General features: G+C 38.6%; 1 long non-coding RNA gene across 1 annotated transcript; it reads right to left on the reverse strand.

The window, feature by feature from the left end:
• Positions 1 to 12,964: 12,964 nt before the first annotated feature.
• Positions 12,965 to 16,152, reverse strand: LOC133780558 (uncharacterized). Its single transcript, XR_009869409.1, has 3 exons — positions 15,977 to 16,152; positions 15,801 to 15,870; positions 12,965 to 13,029 (listed from the first exon to the last, which is right to left on the reverse strand). It is a non-coding gene; the product is annotated as an uncharacterized LOC133780558 (long non-coding RNA).
• Positions 16,153 to 21,469: the final 5,317 nt, after the last annotated feature.

Below are 21,469 nucleotides of genomic sequence, written 5' to 3' on the forward strand. Positions count from 1 at the left end.
GTTTCTATAACGGGACTCTGTTGGGCGATCAGGAAGTTCCGCCATGTGTTCTATCCAATTAGAGGTGGATCCCACTTTATTTCACCTTAGGACAGGCCTTGGTAATCAAGCTAGACATGATCCTTGGTCTAATCCATCCCATTGGACATGCAGTCCCTACTAAACTAGGGTAGTCTTTGCAAAAGGACCCCATTGGACAACCGGGTAGTTGACCCATGTGTTTTTCCGCATTTGGGGTGGATCCAACAATATTTCTTCTAAAGATTGAGCCATGTGATATTTCCTCTCTGGTCTGGATCAAACTGTATTTCGTCTTAGGATAGGCCTCGGTGCCCAAACTAGCCATCTAGTCTTTATTTAACTAGGTATGTCTTCACAAAGAGTCTCTGTTAGTTGATCGGGTAGTTGACCCTTATGATCTTTCCAATCCTGGGTGGCTCTCACAATATTTTGTCTTAGGACAGCCGCCTGTGCTCCAACAAGATATAATTGTTGGTCTAATCAATCAAACCGGCCATCCGGTCCCTATTTAGCTAGGGTAGTCTTTGTAAAGGGTATATGTGGGACGATTGGATAGTTCAACCATATTATCTTCCCCTTTCACGTTGGATCCCACCATATTTCATCTTAGGACAGACCCTGATTCTCAATCAAGAGATGATCGTTGGATCGATTAATCCAACCGACGATCTTGTCCGTATTTTACTAGGGAACTTTTCGTAAGGGGTCTCTGTTGGGCGATTAGGTAGTTGAGCCAATTGTTCTTTCCGATCCGTGTGGTATCACACAATATTTTATCTTAGGACAAGCCTCGATGCTCAAACAAGACATGATCTTCACTTTGATTGATCCAACCGATCATCAAGTCCTTATTTAACTAGGGTAGTCTATGTAACGATTATCTGTTTGGCTATTAGGTGGATGAGCCATGTTATCTTTATCATACAGGGTGGATCCTACCATATTTTGTCTTAGGATAGTCCTTGGTGATCAAGAAAGATATGATCCTTGGTTTGATTGATCCAACTGGTCATCTGGTCCCTATTTAACTAGGGAAGTCTTTGCAAAGGTTCTTCTTTGGATGACCGGTTAGTTGAATCATGTAATCTTTTCAATAGGATGTACATCTCACCATATTTCTTATTAGAACAGACCACGATGCTCAAACAAGATGTGATTGTTCGTCCGATTGATCCAACTATCCATCCGATCCTTATTTAACAATAAACAATTCTTTGCCAAAGGTCTCTGGTGGGGATCGGATAGTTGAGCCCTGTGATATTCCCCCTTCGTCTGGATCATATAGTATTTCATCTTAGGAGATGCAACAGTTCTCAAACAAGAGATGATCGTTGGTTCGATCGATCCATCTGGTCATCTGATCCTTATTTAATTATAGAATTCTTTGCAAAAGGTCTCTGTTTGGAGGTCGTATAGTTGAGCCATGTGATCTTCCCCCTTCGTGCTGGATCCCACCACATTTCATCTTAGGACAATCCCTTTTTCTCAAATAAGATATGATCGTTGGTCTAGATGATCCAACTGGCTATCTAGTCTCTATTTAGCCATGGAAGTTTTTGTAACAGGACTTTGTTGGGTGATCTGGAACTTGAGCCATGTGTTCTATCCTATCAGAGGTGGATCCCACTTTATTTCGCATTAGGATAGGCCTCAGTGATCAATCTAGACATGATCCTTAGTCTGGTCCATCCCATTCGACATCCAATCCCTATTTAACTAGGGTAGTCTTCGCAAAAGGACCCCATTGGGCGACCGGGTAGTTGAGCCATGTGTTTTTCCCCATCCGAGGTGGATCCAACCATATTTTTTCTAAAGATTGAGCGACGTGATATTTTCCCTCTGGTTTGGATCAAACTGTATTTCGCCTTAGGATAGGCCTCAGTGCTCAAACCAGCCATCTATTCTCTATTTAACTATGTAAGTCTTTACAAAGAGTCTTTGTTGGGCGATCATGTAATTGAGCCTTATGATCTTTCCTATCCTGGGTGGCCCCCAAAATATTTCATCTTAGGACAGCCCCAGTGCTCCAACAAGATATAATCGGTTGTCTAATCAATCCAACTGGCCATTCAGTCCTTATTTAATTAGGGTAGTCTTTGGAATGGATCTCTGTTTGACGATCGGGTAGTTGAACCATGTGATCTTCCCACTTCATGTTTGGTCCCACCATATTTCATCTTAGGACAGACCCTGATTCTCAATCTAGAGATGATCGTTCGACCGATTAATCCAACCGTTCGTCTTGTCCGTATTAAACAAGGGAAGTTTCCATACGGCCACTCTGTTGGGTGATCAGGTAGTTGAGCCAATTGTTCTTTCCAATCTGGGTAGGATCACACCATATTTTATTGTAGGACAAGCCTTGGTGCTCAAACAAGACATGATCTTTGGCTATTAGGTTGATGAGCCATGTTATCTTTATCATACGAGGTGGATCCTACCATATTTTGTCTTAGGACAGTCCTTGGTGATCACGAAAGATATGATCCTTCATACAAGGGTTCCCACCTTTTTTCCATAGTAGGCAGGGCTGGCACTGGTGCACAGCCTGTGGAACTTGAAACCCAATACCCTGTGGAAGGTACCGTTGCCTCTACTCTCGAAGCTCCATTTCTGTTCGATCATGTCTTGCTTCCATTTAGACAAATAATTTTTGCCAATTCTGTGGGACAGGTGGAGGATCCTGACCCTGGTTGTCATCCTCGACCTTATTGCCACGGAGTCGGATCGATCGCCAAGGTATAATTGCAATGTGCCTGCAATCAATGACGTCGCACATTAGGCATGATAACAACATCCAAAAGTCCACCTTCCAGTCCCATCAATCTATCACAATCACAGATCAACACATCGCACATAACATATAACAGTCAAGGGGGCCATGCTCTAGCATCATGCATATATAAACACACTCATCATGCTCTATCTATACATTCAGGCAAACAAGGCAAGTTAAACAAGCAATTAATCATATAGTTCAATAAATACCAACCAACTCTTAGTCGAGCTTGTCATTAGCAGCAAGCGTACATGTTCAGTTGATCTCTAGGAACCTTAAACCTTGGCATGCTCTGATACCATGTTGTAATGCCCTACTTCCTTAGAGTCTTTACCATGTGATTTATAAATGTGCCATTAGGTCGCTAATCGAGGTTTTAGGTTAAAAAGTGTTATTAAAAATTGAAATAAAGACTCATTTGACAACATTTGATATAAAGATTTTGACATTCATTGAAATCATAAAATTTATACATTTAGGATCCTAAAATACTATTTAGAAAATGTAATACAACTCAAAAATATAATTACAATCAACCTAAGTGACAAAGCAATTTATTACAATACATTTCCCAACATAACCCTGGTCGGGGTAGCCAGGTAGGCCGAACATGTTCTCGTCGCTCCACACTCTCCAATTCATGGTTGGTCGACCTTTCCTTTGCCCTTACCTACACCATAGAGAACCCGTGAGCCGAAGCCCATCAAGAAAACTCAACATATAACATATCACATATCAATCTGAAAGTATATAGCAAAACAGTCAACTAACTAAACACATAGCGGCCTACGCCGACCCAGGTGCTTTACAAGGCCCTGGGTTTATGGTCTTCACTGTGCGGGTGGATACAACACCCTTGGAGGATCTTGCCCTAGCGGCCTACACTCAGTTTGCTTAACACCGATCCCATCCCCTTGTCATTCCCGACTTGTTGTCGCTCTCGGCCTTCGCTGTTCCTGGCCTCCGCAATTCCCAGCCTTCACCGTTAAGTCATAAACATGCATAACACAATATAGAATTCATAGATATTCACATGTATATTAAATACAAGCAATAGGGTGATGCCCTGAAACACAAACAATAGGGCGATGCCATGCTCTGTAGGTGCAACAATTTTTTTACCTGTGTCCCGAGCTGATTGATTACCGCGATCCCAAGCATATTCCTCTAATCCAAGCTTTTACGTAAACCTAGTCACAATGCATCCATAATAACAACCCATTTGAGTTGCGCCTAGCCCTTAAGGGTCATGGTGCACTTAAGTCAGAGAGCAAAGCTTTCTCTGACGAACGACAGGAGCTGCGACGTGCTATACCCTATGCCGTGGGCCTTAATATTCAAGCAAGTCGTGACACCTGATGAATAGAGCCACAAATTCAGCCTCAAAACCCAGAAATCCCACCATTTCTTTGCGTTTTCCCCAAGCCTAAATCAATAATTCATACCCCCAAACATCATTTAATCCCAGAAATCATACTACAAGCTCATCAAAACTCAAAAAAAAAGAAACAAAAGTTCAATTCTCATGCAAACTTCCAATTCACAATAGAATTGAACAAAACATACATCAAATTGAAAACCCTTACCTCTGTGTTATCTTGACCCTTGAGCTAATCCCCAAGCTTATCAAGTCTAATCCTCCAATTTCTTAGCTTAGAGTCCTCCAACTTCATCCACTTCTTTTATGCACCAAAGAGAGGGAGAGAGAGCGAGTGAGAGGGAGAGAGTGTTCAGAAAATTATTGTTTGTTTTCTTCTAAGTTCCAAAGTGTGATATGGCTAAGTCTTCCCCAACTGCCTAAGTCCAAAAATACCTAAAATTCCCTCAAGTCTATCCTAATCCTCTAGTGCCACCAAGGGCAATCCCGTCATTCGCCATATCCCACTAAGTCCTTCAGTGTCCCTATAATTCCCCGACATATTTAAATAATCTCTAAATCACTACCCTTTACCTCGTAAATGCCGAACACCAACTGTGTTCCCAAAATACCCCTAGTCTCCTCCTGAGCAGGGTATTCGATCCCGTTGTGAATATTTTTCTATTCCGCTCCCTAGGACCGTCTCGGATCACACATAATAGATATACCACCACAATCTCATGGTATCAATCACAACACACATATATATTGCATTTATGCCCCCAACGAGCTAAAATTACAAATGTGCCTCTCATAACAAAAAGGGGCCCACATGCATATTTAATTAACCTAAACATTCATTTCTAATCACATAATCATTTAATTCACATATCAACATAATTAAATTAATTATTGCCCTCCCGGCACGCTAGTCAAATCCCTAAGCCTTATTAGTAAATTTCGGATGCTACAATATCTCAATGGCTATCAGATAGTTGATCCATGTGCTCATTCCCATTAGGGGTGGATCCCACCATATTTCGTCTTCAAACAAGCCTTGGTGATCAAGAAATACATGATCCTTGGTATGATCGAGTAGTTGAGCCATGTGATTATTCCCATCCAAAGTGGATCTCATCATTTTTAGTCTTAGGGAAGGCTACAGTGCTCAAATAAGACATGATCGTTGGTCTAATCGATTAAACCGGTCATGCAATCCAAAAGGTCTATGTTGGGCGATTGTACAGTTGAGCCATGTGATCTTCCCCCTTCGTGCTGGATCCAACCATATTTTTTTTATGATGGAACCTAGTTCTTAAACTAGACATGATTTTTGGTTCGATTGATCCAGATGTCTCTCTGGTCCCTATTTAGCCGTGGAAGTTTCTGTAACGGGTCTTTGTTGGGTGACTACGTAGTTAATCCATATGTTCTTTCCAATCCGGGGTGTATCCCACCATATTTACTTGTAGGACAAGCCCTAGTGATCAAGTTAGACATGATCCTTTGTCCGATCAATACAATTGGTCATCAAGTCCCTATTTAACTAGGGTAGTCTTCGCAAAAGGACACCATTGAGCGACTGAGTAGTTGAGCCATGTGAATTTTCACATTCGGGGTTGATCCGACCATATTTTTTCTTAAGATTATCCCTGATGCCCAAACAAGATATGATCATTGGTCTGATAGATCCAAGAGATCATCTGGTCCATATTTAACTAGGGAAGTCTTCGAAAAGGTCTCCGTTGGATGATTAGGTAGTTGAAAGATGGAATCTTTCCCATCCAGGGTGTATCACACAATATTTTTTCTTAGGATTGGCCTCGGTAGTCAAACAAGACATGATCATTGGTTTGATAGATTCTATAGGTCATCCGATTGCTATTGAACTAGGGAAGTCTTCGCAAAGGGTCTCCGTTGGTCGATCGGGTACTTGAGCCACATGGTATTTCCCCTTTGTCTTGGATCAAACTGTATTTCATCTTAAGATAGGCCTTGATGCTAAAACAAGATATGATTGTTGATTTGATCTATCCAAGCAGTCATCTAGTCCTTATTTAACTAAGGAAGTATTCGAAAGGTTCTTCGCTTGGTGATCGGGAAGTAGAGACATGTGATCTTTCCCATCAAGGCTGGATCACACAATATTTCATCTAAGGACATGCCTCAATGCCCAAACAAGACATGATCGTAGGTTCGATCGATCCAACTAGCCATTCACAACTTACTGAGCTAGGGAAGTCTTGGCAAAGGGTCTCCGTTGTGCGATCAAGTAGTTGAACCACGTGATCTTTTCCCTCTCTTCTAGATCCAACAATATTTTGTATTAGGATAGGCCTCGGTGCTCAAACAAGACATGATCGTTTGTCTGATCGATCAAATCATCCATCTAGTTTCTATTTAACTTGGAAGTTTTCACAAAGTGTATCTGTTGGGTGATCGGGTAGTTGAGCCATATGATCTTTCCCATCACATGTGAACCCCACTTATTTTATCTTTAGATAGGCTTTGGTGCTCCAACAAGATATAAACGTTAGTCTGATCAATCCAACCAGTAATCCCATCCCTATTTAACTTGGGTAGTCTTTGTAAAGGGTCATAGTTAGGCGAAAGGGTAGTTGAGCCATGTGATCTTCCCCCTTCGTGCTGGATCCCACCATATTTCATCTTAGATTTGGCCCTAGTTCTCAAACAAGAGATGATTGTTGGTTCGATCGATCCAACTGGTCATCTGGTCTGTATTTTACTAGGGAAGTTTTTCTAACGGGTCTCTGTTGAGTGATCAAGTGGATGAGCCAAATGTTTCTTATTTTCCGGGTAGGATCCCACCATATTTTGTCTTGGGATAGGCCTCGAAGCTAAAACAAGACCTGATCTTTGTTCTTATCATTACAACCAGTCATTCATTCCCTATTTAACTAGGGTAGTCTTCACAAAGGGTCTTCTATGGATGATCAAGTAGTTGGGCCAAGTGATCTTTCCCATTTGTGGTGGATCTCACCATATTTCATCATACGACAAGCCACGATGCTTAAGAGGACATGCTCATTTGTATAATCGATCCAATCAGTCATCCGATTCATATTTCACTACAGAAGTCTTTGCATAATGTCTTATTTGAGTGACCGGAGAGTTGAGCCATGTGATCTTCCATCTTCGTGTTGGATCCCACCATATTTTGTCTTAGGACAGGACCCGGTGATCAAGCGAGACATGATCCTTATTCTGATCGATCCAATTGTTCATCCATTTCCTTTTTAACTAGGGTAGTACTCGCAAAGGGTCTCCATTTGGCGACCGAGATGATCCAACCATATTTCCTCTTAAGATATGCCTCGATTCTTAAACAAGATATGATTGTTGCTCCAATCGATCCATGTGGCCATCCGGTCCTTATTTAATTGGGTAAGTCCTCGAAAAGGTCTCCGTTGGGTGAACGGGTGGTTGAGCCATGTGATCTTTCCCATCCAGGGTGAATCTCAAAAATATTTCATCTTAGGATAGGCCTGATGAACTAGGGAAGTCTATGCAAAGAATCTTTGTTGGGCGATCGATTACGTGAGCCATGTGATATTTCCCCTCTGGTCTTGGTCAAACTGTATTTGATCTTGGGATAGGTCTTTGTGCTCAAATAAGAAATGATCGTAGGTCTGATCGATCAAACCAGCCATCTAGTCTCTATTTAACTTGGGAAGTATTTCACAAAGAGTCTCCATTGGGCAATCGGGTAGTTGGGCCATATGATATTTCCCATCTCGGGTGGATCACACCATATTTCGCCTCAAGACAAGCCTTGGTGCTCCAACAATACATAATCATTTGTCTGATCAATCCAACCGGTCATCCAGTTCCTATTTATCTAGGGTAGAAATCATAAAGGGTGTTAGTTGGGAGATCGGGTAGTTGAGCCATGAATCTTCGCCCTTCATACTGGATCCCACCATATTTCATTTTAAGATAGGTCCTGATTCTTAAACAAGAGATGATCGTTGGTCTGATCGATCCAACCATTAATCTATTCCATATTTAACTAGGGCAGTTTTCACAACGGGTCTCTGTTGGGTAATCAGGTAGTTGAGCCATATGTTATTTCCCATCTTGGTAGGGTCCCACCATATTTCATCTTAGGACAGGCATCAATGCTCAAACAAGATGTAATCTTCGTATTTAACTAGGGTAGTATTCGTAAAGGTTCTTCGTTGCACAATCATGTAGTTGATCCATGTTATCTTTCCCATATGGGGTGGATCCTACCATATTTTTTCTTAGGATAGTCCTTGGTTATCAAGCAAGACACGATCCTTGGTCTGATCGATCAAACCAGTCATCCATTCCTTATTTAACTACGGAAGACTTAGCAAAAGGAGTTTGTTGGGTAATCTTATAATTGAGCCATGTGATCTTCCCCCTTCATGCTGGATCCCCCCATATTTCTTCTTAGAAAAGGCCCCAGATCTCAAACAAGACATGATAGTTGGTCAAATCGATCCAACTGGCCATTTGGTCCCTATTTAACTATGGATATTTCCGTAACAGTTCTATGTTGGGTGATCATGTCATTAGGTCATGTGTTCTTTCCCATCTGGGGTGGGTCCCACCATATTTATTCTTAGGACAGGCCCGGTGATCAAGCTAGACATGATCCTTAGTCTGATCAATCCAATTTTTCATCCAGACCTATTTAACTAGGCTAGCCTACACAAAGGGTCTCCATTGGGTGATCTGATAGTTGAGCTATTTGATTTTTTGCATCAAGGGACGATCAAACCGTATTTCATCATAAGATAGGCCCTGTTGCTAAAACCAGATATGATCATTGGTCCAATCGATCCAAGCGATCCTCCGGTCATTATTTAACTGAGGAAGTCCTCAAAAGGGTCTTTGTTATGCGATCTAGTAGTTGAGCCATGTTATCTTTCCCATCTAGAGTGGATCACACAATATATCATCTTAGGATAGGCCTCAATGCTCAAACAAGACTTGATCATTGCTCTGATTCATCCTACCAGCTATCCACACCCTATTGAACTGGGGAAGTTTTTGCAAAGGGTCTCAGTTGGGTGATCTGGTAGTTGATCATTGTGATCTTTCTCCTCTGGTTTAGAACCAACTGTATTTCATCTTAGGACAAGCCTCGGTGCTCAAACAAGGCATGATCGTTTGTCTGATCGATCAAACCAACCATGTAGTCCCTATTTTACTAGGGAAGCCTTTCACAAATTGTCTACGTTGGGCGATCGGGTAGTTGAGCCATATGATCTCTCCAATACTGAGTGGATCCCATCATAATTTGACTTACGAAAGGCCCCGGTGCTCAAACAAGAATTAATTGTTTGTCTGATCAATCCAACCGGTCATTTGGTCCACATTTAACCAGGGTGGTCTTCGTAAAGGTTCTCTATTGGGTGATCGGCTTGTTGAGGCATTTGATGTTCCCCCTTCATGCTTGATCCCACAATATTTCGTCTTAGATAAGGCCCTGATTCTCAAACAAGAAATTATCGTTGGTTTGATCGATCCAACCGACTATCTGTTCTGTATTTAACTAGGGAAGTTTTTGTAAGGAGTCTCTATTGGGCGATTAGGTAGTTAAGCCATGTGTTCATTCCCATCCATGTAGGATCCCACCATATTTTGTCTTAGGACAAGCCTCATTGTTCAAACAATACATAATCTTTACTCTAATCGATCCAATCTGTCAGCTAGTCCCTATTACTAGGGTTTTCTTCTTAAAGGGTCTCAAATGGACGATCAGGTGATTGAGCCATGTGATCTTTCCCATACGGGGTGGATCTCACCATATTTCATCTTAGGAGAAGTCACGGTGCTCAAACAAGACATGATCGTTTGTCCGATCATTCCAACAGGTCATCCGATCCTTATTTAACTATGAATTCTTCACAAAATATCTTAGTCGGGTGATCGGATAGTTGAGCCATGTGATATTCCCCCTTCGTGCTGATCCCACAACATTTTGTCTTAGGAAAGAATTAGTTATAAACAAGACATGATCGTTGGTCAAATCGAACCAACGAGAAATCTGGTCCCTATTTACCATGGAAGTTTCTATAACTAATCTCTACTGGGCGTTCTGGTGGTTGATCCACGTATTCTTTCCCATTCAGTGTGGATGGCAGAATATTTCATCCTAGGACAAGCCTCAATGATCAAGCTAGACATGATCGTTAGTCCAATCAATCCAATTATTCATTCAGTCTTTATTTAATTAGGGTAGTCTTCGCAAAGTGCCTCCATTTGGTGATCTGGTAGTTGAGCCATTTCATTTTCCGCATCAGGGGTTGATCCAACCATATTACGTATTAAGAAAGGCTTTGATTCTCAAACGAGATAGGATCATTGATCTGATTGATCCAAGCAGTAATCCGGTACTTATTTTACGTGGGAACTCTTTGATAGTGTATCTGTTGGGTGATCGGGTAGTTGAGCCATGTGATCTTTCCCATCCAGGGTGGATCGCACAATATTTTTTCTTAGGATAGGCCTCGGTGCTCGGACAAGACATAATCATTGGTTTGCACTACAAGAAAAAACAGTATTCATAACACTTAAAAACTGCTAACCAGGAGTATTGATAACGCTTCTAAAAATGCTAACATAGCCCCTGTTATTAAAAGTCCTATCTTTTCTATAACAGTATTCGAATGTTATGTTCGATGTTATCTTAAACTATTCAATAACATATTTTTAGTTGCTATAATATTCAAATAATAACATTTAGTTAGAGTATTTAGTTATAAATTTGAAGTTTAATCTTATACTTTTTGCATAACACTTTTCAACTGTTACATTTGATTATTTTGATAGCATTTTTAGTTTGTTATATTATATAAATCATAACGATTTGTTACGCTTATAATATGTTTTTAAATCATAACGATTTGTTACGCTTATAATATGTTTTTAAATCATAACATATAGTAATAAAATTTTGTTACTTTATTGTGGATAATATATTTTAAATTTTATTTTGATAAGTATACTTATATGGTTTTTTTTAATTAAAAGATTTTCATTATTGTATTTTGATAAAAAAAAAACAAAATTAATCATAAAATGTAATTCTCAATAGATTGATAAACGATAAGTATTACATTAAACAATAACTAATTCAAACCATGAATGTGTCTTCTTCATGAGATCTTAGTTCTAACTTAAGTTCGAAAGCATAACATAATAAAGTTTTATAATCTTGAACATTTTTTACTTCAAACCATAGTTTGGATGATGATGTTGTTACTGCTGCTGATGCTATTTTTGCTGCTGTTGTAGCTGTTGTTCAGATTGTTGTGCTTGACTGTGAACCCCAGATGGCGTACTAGTCCTTCAAGGGAACTTGTTGAAACTCTCTGAAAAATAAATAGAGAAAGATAAGAAGCAAATATAAAACTGCATGCTAACAAGAATGAAACTATTCTCATACGAATTCTAATCCAATAACTGAACCAACTTGGTTGGCTCAAGTTGTTAGAAGACATTGAGAGAGTAAAATATCATGTCAATGTTTTGTGAGGGAAGTCTGGACGAATTTTTATTGTTTATTTATTATTAAATTATGTGGAGGAGAGTCACTCATGTTAGACAACTAATAAATTATTCGGTTGATCCTTTGTTGGAGTAAAACGATTGACCTTTTTCCCAAGAAAAAAATTGATGAGTTGGCCACTAGTGCAACTTCACTTGTAAACTAACATTAACATTTGTGTAACAGAGTTGGCCATAGCAGGTATCTAAAACTTATCAATGCACCACAGATTAATTTCACGAGGACATTTTCTGACTCAAATTCCCAGCTATTTAACTTTCACACAAATCCTTGGACAGTATTTTTTTTTGAAAAAAAAAATGGAAATGTGACATGCAAATGTAGACATAACATGAATAATAAACTTTCTACTCTGCAACCAAATTCTTTGCACAATGTTATAAGCTTAATTTAAAAGTAAAAAGATAAGTCGAGTAAGGTAATCCAAAGTAGATCTCAACTTTAAAATATTATGCATACAAAAAAAAAATAGATAATTAAATCTAAATAGGATTAAGTTGCATTAAACTTACCCATAGGTCCTGTCCCTATTTCTCGACTGTAATTAATCAAGTCTTTCATACTATTAACCACTTCAGAAATCTGAAAGGCAAGCATAAATGTAATTAGAATTTAAAAGAGGGGGAAAAAAACAAAAAACAAAAAATCAATAAAACAGTAACCAAAAAGCTACTAATGTAAAAGTTGTCTTAGAGTTGAGTGTGATCATATATTATAACATTTCTAAGTCTTTCTCAATGTGCATTCATAAAGTATTACAAACATAAACCTATTTGGAAAGATGGTTGTAACTAAAATACAAGTGATATGAGATATTATATTATATTGTTTGGACACTCCAAACTTGTGAAAAGAAACTACTTGAAATATTACTGTGCTAAAAAGATGACATAAAGGTGAAAGTGAAACTTTTTGCCACTGTGTCTTGATAACATTTAATGATATCTCACCAAAAACTAGCAGATTCCCAAAACACACCCACAAATAATTAAATGTCACAATCATAAACAAAAACTGAAACACTAATGATATACATTTTCCTTTAAAGAAAAAATTACCTACAAGCAGCGTACGTATCTCTTCGTATAGCCTAAATCATTCACCAACGGCACCTCCAAAGTTTTCTCCAATTGGCGAGTTGATGCCACAAACCTAACATACAATTAGCCCCATTTAATTCCAGTCAGGACATTTAAAGTCAAGTCAAATCATTAAAGTCATACTGCATAGGAGTCGTAACAAATTGAACACCAATGATCTAAACATATACGTGACCCTTATTGGTGTGAAAATTATCCAACACAGAGACTGAAGATATAGAAAGCAGCAAGAATTACATCACATTAAGACCTAAATATGTCAAAATAAATAATCCTACTACAGAATTAAGTAATATACCCAAGGGAGCTTGAGAAAAATCGGAAAAACATTATCAAATGTATTATTCTATAAAGAGCTAAGATAAGAATACTTGCCCTATTTAGAAATGTCAGAATCTATTCATTAACTGCCAAAATTTAACATTGACAATAAATTACATTTATCATATGGGTAATCGTACAGAAACCTACATATTACAGTTATTTTGCATCTCTGGAAGTGAGAGATTGGAAGAAGCATTTTGAGTAGCTGTTTGATATTTTTGGGCTTCAGCACCAAGCTAACTAACCTGTACAACAAACTAAACATTAGCCACCACTGGATTAACATAATAACAAAAAAGGCCATATGATTCATATTCATCCATATATAAATTCCAAAAAGAATTACAAGGGAATCCACATCTTAATTAATATATTAGCAACTACGGTTGTGTGAATCCAAATCATTACTGACTATAATCAACATGAACAATACAGAATTCAGAAATCCAAATGTAAATATGCATAATAGAAAAGAAAATGAAGATTCAAACAAAGCTTGGGAACAACTGCAAGATGAAAACTAAAATAAATAAATAATATAACAAGTGAATGCAAAGCCAATCCCATAACTATCATATAAACTATAACTTAGCAAAGCTATAAGTAAGAAAAGAGAATATAGTGCAAATAATATCAAACTTGTCAAACAACTTGCTGCCATTAAGAGAATACAGTGAATGTATATCAATATGTATTATCAGTATATTTGTATTTTACTGTTTTAACAAGTTAATAATGAGTTCATACAATCCTGTAAGTAAACCGAGAGGAATTTATAGTGATACTATTTTTTTCCATCATTTTACAGAAAAGGAAAGGGAGTTGGGGGTTGCTCACAGTGAAATGAAGTCACTGAGAGCAACTGAAACTCTTAAAGATAAGGAAGGGTTCTGTCACAACCAAAGAAATTTCTGCCAGCCTACTATATTCACTTGAGTTTCACATACAATAAATTCAGTATTCTAACACTTAAATTGTGTCTGAAGTTAGCTTTTCTATGTTGTTATTTCCTTTCCAGCTCAAGAACGAGGTGAAAAAATGGATGAAAAAGTTTGTCACTAAAAATCTTCTTGAGAACAAGGTGGGTTATGGTCTTTCATGAGATATTTTCAAACATTATGAGTGTACTTCAAATAAGATTTAATGGAGGCGTTTGTAATGTACAAATATTACCCAGAATCTTGAAATCAAGAGACTAACAAATGACAAAAAAGATGCGCTGGCCGCATAGTTTGCTGCTGAAGCAGCTCTTAGAAGGGTGCATACAAATCAAAAGGGTGATGACTTTCTTCTTTTGGCTTCTATTGTTGCTCCTCTTGATGCTGAAATCAAAATGTACAAGAGTGAGCTACTACTTTAAAGAGAAAATTTTGTTACATGAGAAGTTGCATTTTGATAGGTCATGGCCAAAATTCAAGCCCTTACTTGTTTCAATTGTTTTCTTGTTAATATCATCAGATTGTAGCCCTCCAAGAAGATAATAAGGATTTGGAACGCCACACCAAGTCAAAAGAATCAGCTATGCTTGAAGCAGAAAGGATTTTGCAAAGTTCTTTAGAAAGAGCTTTGATAGTTGAAGGGTTTCAAAACCAGAACTTTGAGTTGAGGAGACAGATTGAGATCTGCCAAGTATTTATAACATTACACCAGATTCTATTTTGTTGGTTTGGTATATACATATGGTGAGGCGAATTGTCAAGGTAACTGACATGTGTAACATGTGCAGGAAGAAAATAGAATCCTTGAGAAAACAAACCGCCAAAAGGTTCAGGAGGTGGAAAAGCTTAGCCAAACCATTCAAGAACTTGAGGAGGTTGTTCTAGTTGGAAGAGTTGCAGTCAATGTTATTCACGATTACAAATGACAGATAGAAGAATTGAATGTGAGTGTAGATAAATTTACTTGTTGTCTTTTTGACAATTATGGTATGCTAACCTCATTTGAGTAAAAAATTCAGGAGGAAAAGAGGACTCTAGAGTGAGAACTTGCAAGAGCAAAAGTTTCAGCAAAATGCATAGCAATTGTGGTGGCCAATGAGTGGAAGGACGAAAATGATAAAGTTATGCCAGTTAAGCAGTGGCTGGAAGAAAGAAGGCTTATGTAGGTATAGTTTGATTACCTCAGAAATTTCCTACAAATCCTACATTTGACACAATGTTACAACTCAGTTATGCCTTTCCACTGCTTTTCATCTACTGTTCTTTCTAGTTGTACGAGTCTCCTTACAAATGAAAGAAGAAACTTATTATTACGTATATGTTAGCATTTATTTTCACTTATTCTGTGAATGTTCAATTCTACAATATGTAGGCAGTAAAAAAACAACACAAACCAGTAACAAAATACACCTAAGCCAGTAGCAAAATAAATATTCTATGTCGTTAAACCAGTAGCAAAATGCACCAAAGATGTTTTCAAAAAATACCTTCTTTCTTTCAAAAAATTCCATATGCACTAATACAATGCCAAAGTAATGCCATCACAAACAAATAAACCAAGCTCTTCTCTTCGTTGTGTAATAAAGACTAAATGATATTCACATTCAGTCATAATACAAACAATATATAGCAACCACCAAAAAACTCTATTTGAAAGGGTTTGTAACATTCTGTAACACTAAATGTGTATAAGAATGGATCAAGGAAAAGAACAAACCTCCAAATTGTCAAGAGTGACATGCCCAACCTTGATCATCCCATTTTCCATCATCATTCAATCGGTAGACCTTAACATTGAAATTTATGTTCAAAAACTAAGGTTAATTAGTCAAACAAACATATGTATACATAGGTTAATTAGTTATATATATATAACTAAAAATAAAAATCCACCTGAGAATGAGACACGCATGGAGAGGAAGATAGAGAAAAAAAGAGAACCACATCTGGGCCCTTGTTTTTGCTTGTCGCCTGAGGGCTGAGGCAGAGAGAAAGAAAAAGGGAGGGTGTTGTGGTGTGCTTCAAGGGATCATCCTTCAGCCATCAATGGCTTGATGACGTCAACGGTGGTGAGGGAAGGAAGAGCTGGAGAGACAAGAGAGTAAAGGCGCGAGAGAAGGAAGTGATAACAACAACACAGAGAGAGATAAAAAACATATATATACACTACTAAGTTGTTATTAAGACACACCAGAAGTAAAATCTAACGAGTCTATATATCAAAATTTAATTTTTTTCTTAGAGGACCCGCATAGGTCAATTTGTGCCTTCAATATTCGCTTGCCTAAATATAGATGACTTAATTACCAATACTGTAGGAGGGAAATCATACTTGTTGTAAGCCTAATCGATACTACAGATTTAGCTTCGTTTACTATGGACATTAGATATTAAAAAATGCGAGAAAGAAAAATGAAGATATGTCTATAGTTGGATTTATTTTAATAAAAACTTCAATGCAAAACTGCTCTACATTGCTTGGTGGGAGGGCCAAAGCTCATAATACAACAACTAAAAAAGCTTCAGTCTTGCAAGTTACATGGCCAGATTTTCATCATAACGTCGAGTAAGATTAGAGTATAACACATTCAGATAAAATACATCTATCATATAAATAATATACTATACTAAGAGGAGCAAGATCAATAGAGACTAAATAGATAAGATATACAGAATAGAAAACAATAAAAACACTAATGAATAATTCGGATAAAAAAATACTATCACTAATAAGTACATGAACAACAATTAAGACTCATTCACCTCGTTAAATTTTCCATATTAGAGCAATCACACACCAAAACAGAAAACGAGCAACTCAAAACGCAAAGAAGAAAAATTACACGTACGAAATTGAAATTAACAAACAAGTCGTGCAATGCAAATCAATAACACAACGATTCGACGAGAAATTGGAAACAAATTCCATAATAGCTCAAAACCCAGATAAAAAAAATCACAAAAACATGAAGAACCTAGACACACAAAACGTAAAAAAAAAAGAAGCAAACCCAGATCACAAAAATCATCGAAAAACTTGAGAGAAAAGAAGAATTGACGAGAGAAAGAGTCGAGAGAAGGACCATACTCGTGTGGAGGCAGAGAGAGATGGTAGTAGCTTCGCTCAAGAGATTATTACAAAGAGGGCACGTCATGCATGCCTCCAACTTTTCCTTCCTCGCTTTAACAATCTGACCCGCCATCTCTGTGTGCGACTCCCTCTCTCACTCTCTCTCTCTCTCTAGGCTGAGAAATTGGTGTCTAATGAAACGGCATTCGAATCAAATAAATTGAATACATATATATATACATTGATTATATGATATTAATAGAAATCTAAATGATAAAAAAACAAAAACAAAATAACTCACAGAAAAACAGAGGTCCAGCAGGAGAGATATTAGAGAGAAAGAATGATGGGGAAGCTGGCACTGTCATGGTCTGTTTCAGCGACTCGCATGAGAGAGAGAGGGCTGAGGAAACTAAGTGAGAGAGAGAGGAAGAGGAGGCGTGTAACGCCCTGGATAACCAAGACCGTTACACTGTGTGTTTAAAATAGTGCAAGACTTGCTAATCAAGTCATTTAAACAAAGTGTGAATTCAATGTCATCATCAGATTAGGAATAAAAGATTTTGGTCACAAACAGGCTATTTTCATTAAAAATGACAGTTTAATACAAGGAAACTCAAAACAGGATTTAGACGTCCTAGTTACAACAAGTTCCAAGAGTTACAAATAATTCAAGCCACTCTAATGGCAAAATATACATTTTAGGTTTCCGTCACTGTACATTTCCTCGACCGTGGCGGCCGAGCAGCTGACAATGTACACCTCGCCCCCAGAGCTCTCCAACTCATGGTTGATTCAGCCTACCCTTGCCTTTACCTGCACCACGTAGCACCCGTGAGCCGAGGCCCAGCAAGAAAGCATGATAACATAGCAAGATCAACATCATCTATCAAATATTTCATAATGCACAACCAGGAATTCAGCATTTCAAAACATTTATCCAATCAGTTATATCACACAACAGATTAATAGTTTGTCATCCAAACAGCCAACAAATCACGTCCATAACATCATATTCACGGTCATAATCAACAGTTCATCACATCATCAAATGATATTCAGGGTCCGCGCCCTTAGTTGCACCCTTTATTTAATACACTGTCTTCGGCTCTCTTAGGCCGCCCCCAGTGTAATACTCACTGCCTCCGGCCAGCTTAACCGAGTTCATTGATAGATAAGCTTCCTCAGCTACCAGTGGCCAAGCCGCGCCCTGTGCGCAAATATTGATTCCGACACTCTTAGGCCGGTTATCGCATGTCCCATGGCATAATAATACCATCTCATGACATGATATACAAGGGTAGGGAGCTCTTGGTCCCATCGTGTCCACATGGTTAATCACATTCACATAAAAATGCATACAAACATAGGGAACACTTAGTCCCAACCTAGCCACATAATCAGGTGCAGTTTCCTTACCTTTGGCTTTCAAATGAGCTAGTTATAAGCGATGCTCCTTGAGCGCGATCCGATCCCCGAGCCCTAGCTTAGCACCTAGTCACAACCAAGATAAAGGATACCATTAACAATCTTAAATGAGCTTCTAAACCAAGTTCTAGTCCTCGGAACATTGAACTTCACCAAATATGGTAAAAGACTCAACCCCGAGCACCCTAGGTTAAATTCCCAAGCCTAAATTCTCAAAATCCCAAAATCCCTTAAGCGTCGCGGCATGGGCCATCCATGCCGTGGCATGGCCCCTGACAGAACCCTTCATGGGCAAAAAAACAGGTAAGGGCCGCGGCATTGCTTGGACCATGCCGCGGCCCGCCCTCCTTCCTCAGCATGCCACAACCTCGAAGGGCCGCGGCTCACCAAGAACCATGCTGCGGCTCGACCCTTTGAACCCAGAAAAAACCACCATTTTCAATCTCTAAACCTCACCTTAAGCCATCCGAAAGCCCCCAACTCAAAACCAATTAATAATAACAACATTAGAATGATTTAGACAACACAACCCAACCAAAAATCCAGTCTAAGACTCACCAAAATCCCAATTCAAACCTCTGAAATTTCAAACCCACAGAACTCAAAACCAGCCATGAAAACTCTCAAATTCAACCATCAAACTTCAAATTAATCCTTACCTCAGCTGTAGAATCGTTTCTCCAAGAGTCCCCAGACCTATCTTCAAAGTTTCAAGCCTCAATTTCCACCTTAAACACCAAAATCACAGATATTTAAAACTCAGCCATTTCTCTAAATTCCTAACCTCAGAAACAAAAAATTCAAAGCTTACCTTGGCTCTATCTCAGTCCTTGATTAGTTCTTGAGCTAATCCTCTAGCTTATCCCCTTCAATTCCCAGAAAACAGCTGGTTTCCCTTTACAAAATCAGAGTTTTCTTCCTTAAGAGGGAGAGGAAAGAGAGAGAGAAAGGAGAGAAGGCTGAAAGGTCGGTTTACATTTTCTATCTAGTATTTTCTAAGTCTTTCCAAGTATATCCTTAGGTTGTTAGACTAATCCCAAAGCTTGGGGTACCGGAAACGTCCCCGAGAGCAAAATAGTAAAATTCCCCAGTACTCCCGCCTAAACATTCTAACCTAAAAAATATCTCCATATATTTATTTTCATCACCTGATATTCTAAATCACTACACGATACCTAAAGTACCCCTGACTTGCCCAAAGTCAAGCATTAAGCCCCGTTGTGACTTTCCTGCTATCTAGCTCCCTAGGATCGCCCTAAGTCACCGGCTGCATATTTATCCACATAATAATGTGGTTCTCGCATATTTCACATATATATATCTACCTATCCACATAATAATGTGGTCTCAACAATTTATCACACACAATTACGTTTATGCCCTAACGGCCAAAATTACGATTAAGCCCTTACCAGTCGAACAGGGCCCGCATGCTCACCCAATACTCATAAACATGCATTCTCACACTATTGATTCACATAACCTCCAATTATGCCCTCCCGGCACACTAATCAAGGTCCTTAAGCCTTATTAGTAATTTTGGGTCGTTACAACTATCCCCTCCTTATAATAATTTCGTCCTCGAAATTTATTGAACACATCAGACTGTAAACCTCATACCTCTGACTATAATTTATTTTTCCCAAGGTCCAACGCCTTCACTCTTAATCCTCGATAATACCCATACGTGAATACAATCTTGTTCCACAAGACCTTGTCTGATAACTATACTTTCTTTAACTTTTATTTGCATATCAGATCTGCCAAAACTCCAGAGTCTGTTAGTTCACAACAATTACTTCATTGATTTATTCTCAATACCAGAAATACTTATGAATCATCACCCTTACCAGGGCGAGATCAACTTACAGGCCCTCGGCCCAATCCTTAGTACGACCTTAGAATTCCTGTCGAATCGGAGGTCAGAACTCCCCCTTTCCTTCCAAAACTATCATACTCTTCCTTACCGCATCACTTGGAGAGATATAATTCTCTCATCCTGGAACTCCATACTTCAGAGTTAACAATTTACAGGTTCCCATATATTTTCAGATAGGCAGACATTCCCGCCTTAAGAATTCCAACATCCTCTGAGGCAATACTGATTCATAGTATCCACCCACTCTCAATTCTTTACTATAGTTGTTAACCTTCAGATTGTTATCCTATCTGCAACCAATCAGTAATTTCAAATAAAGTCCTTACTCAATGAAATTAATCCCCGAATTCCATGGAGGCTTACCATCCATCTCGCTTAGAGTTCTGAATACTGGTCAGCTGTATGAATTATCCCTACCGATAAAAGCAAGTTCTCCCCAGATGCTTATCCATGATGACCCAACCGTCTTGGCAGCCTCTCTGCGATACCTATCACGATATTTCCTTATTCCCATTATAACATACTCAAAGGCTGCGATGCCTATCACGAACTGCTATCAGGTTAAGAATTTTGTTCCTCATTCATTATATTCCTCTCCACCTAGGCCTCCAATACAAAACATTCAAATTATTATACCTTTTCATAATGTCTGGACGAGAAGACCAAGAGAGTAGTATGAGATTCATCCAGAATTTCCATGTAATTTCGGTGTCCATCAAAGTCCAGATTTGGTCCTTATATCATGATAAACTTATACATAACACGGCAGAATCCTTAACTAACTCAATTAAGACTTGCATTTAATTCCTTTCATCTGAGATTTCCTTAACTGTCGTTCTTGTTCCTGTATACAATAATAATTCCAAGTATCCACTGGCTATTAAGCCTACTAGAAACTCCACTCTAGTTCTAGTCGGATCCTTTAACCAACATCATGCATAGACCACCACTTCCTCCTGTCTTGAGGTGTCAAAGCAACAATGCAATTGATTCTATCCTGTCAAAAGAC

Source organism: Humulus lupulus, chromosome 5, assembly GCF_963169125.1.
Source record: "Humulus lupulus chromosome 5, drHumLupu1.1, whole genome shotgun sequence".
Lineage (NCBI taxonomy): Eukaryota > Viridiplantae > Streptophyta > Magnoliopsida > Rosales > Cannabaceae > Humulus > Humulus lupulus.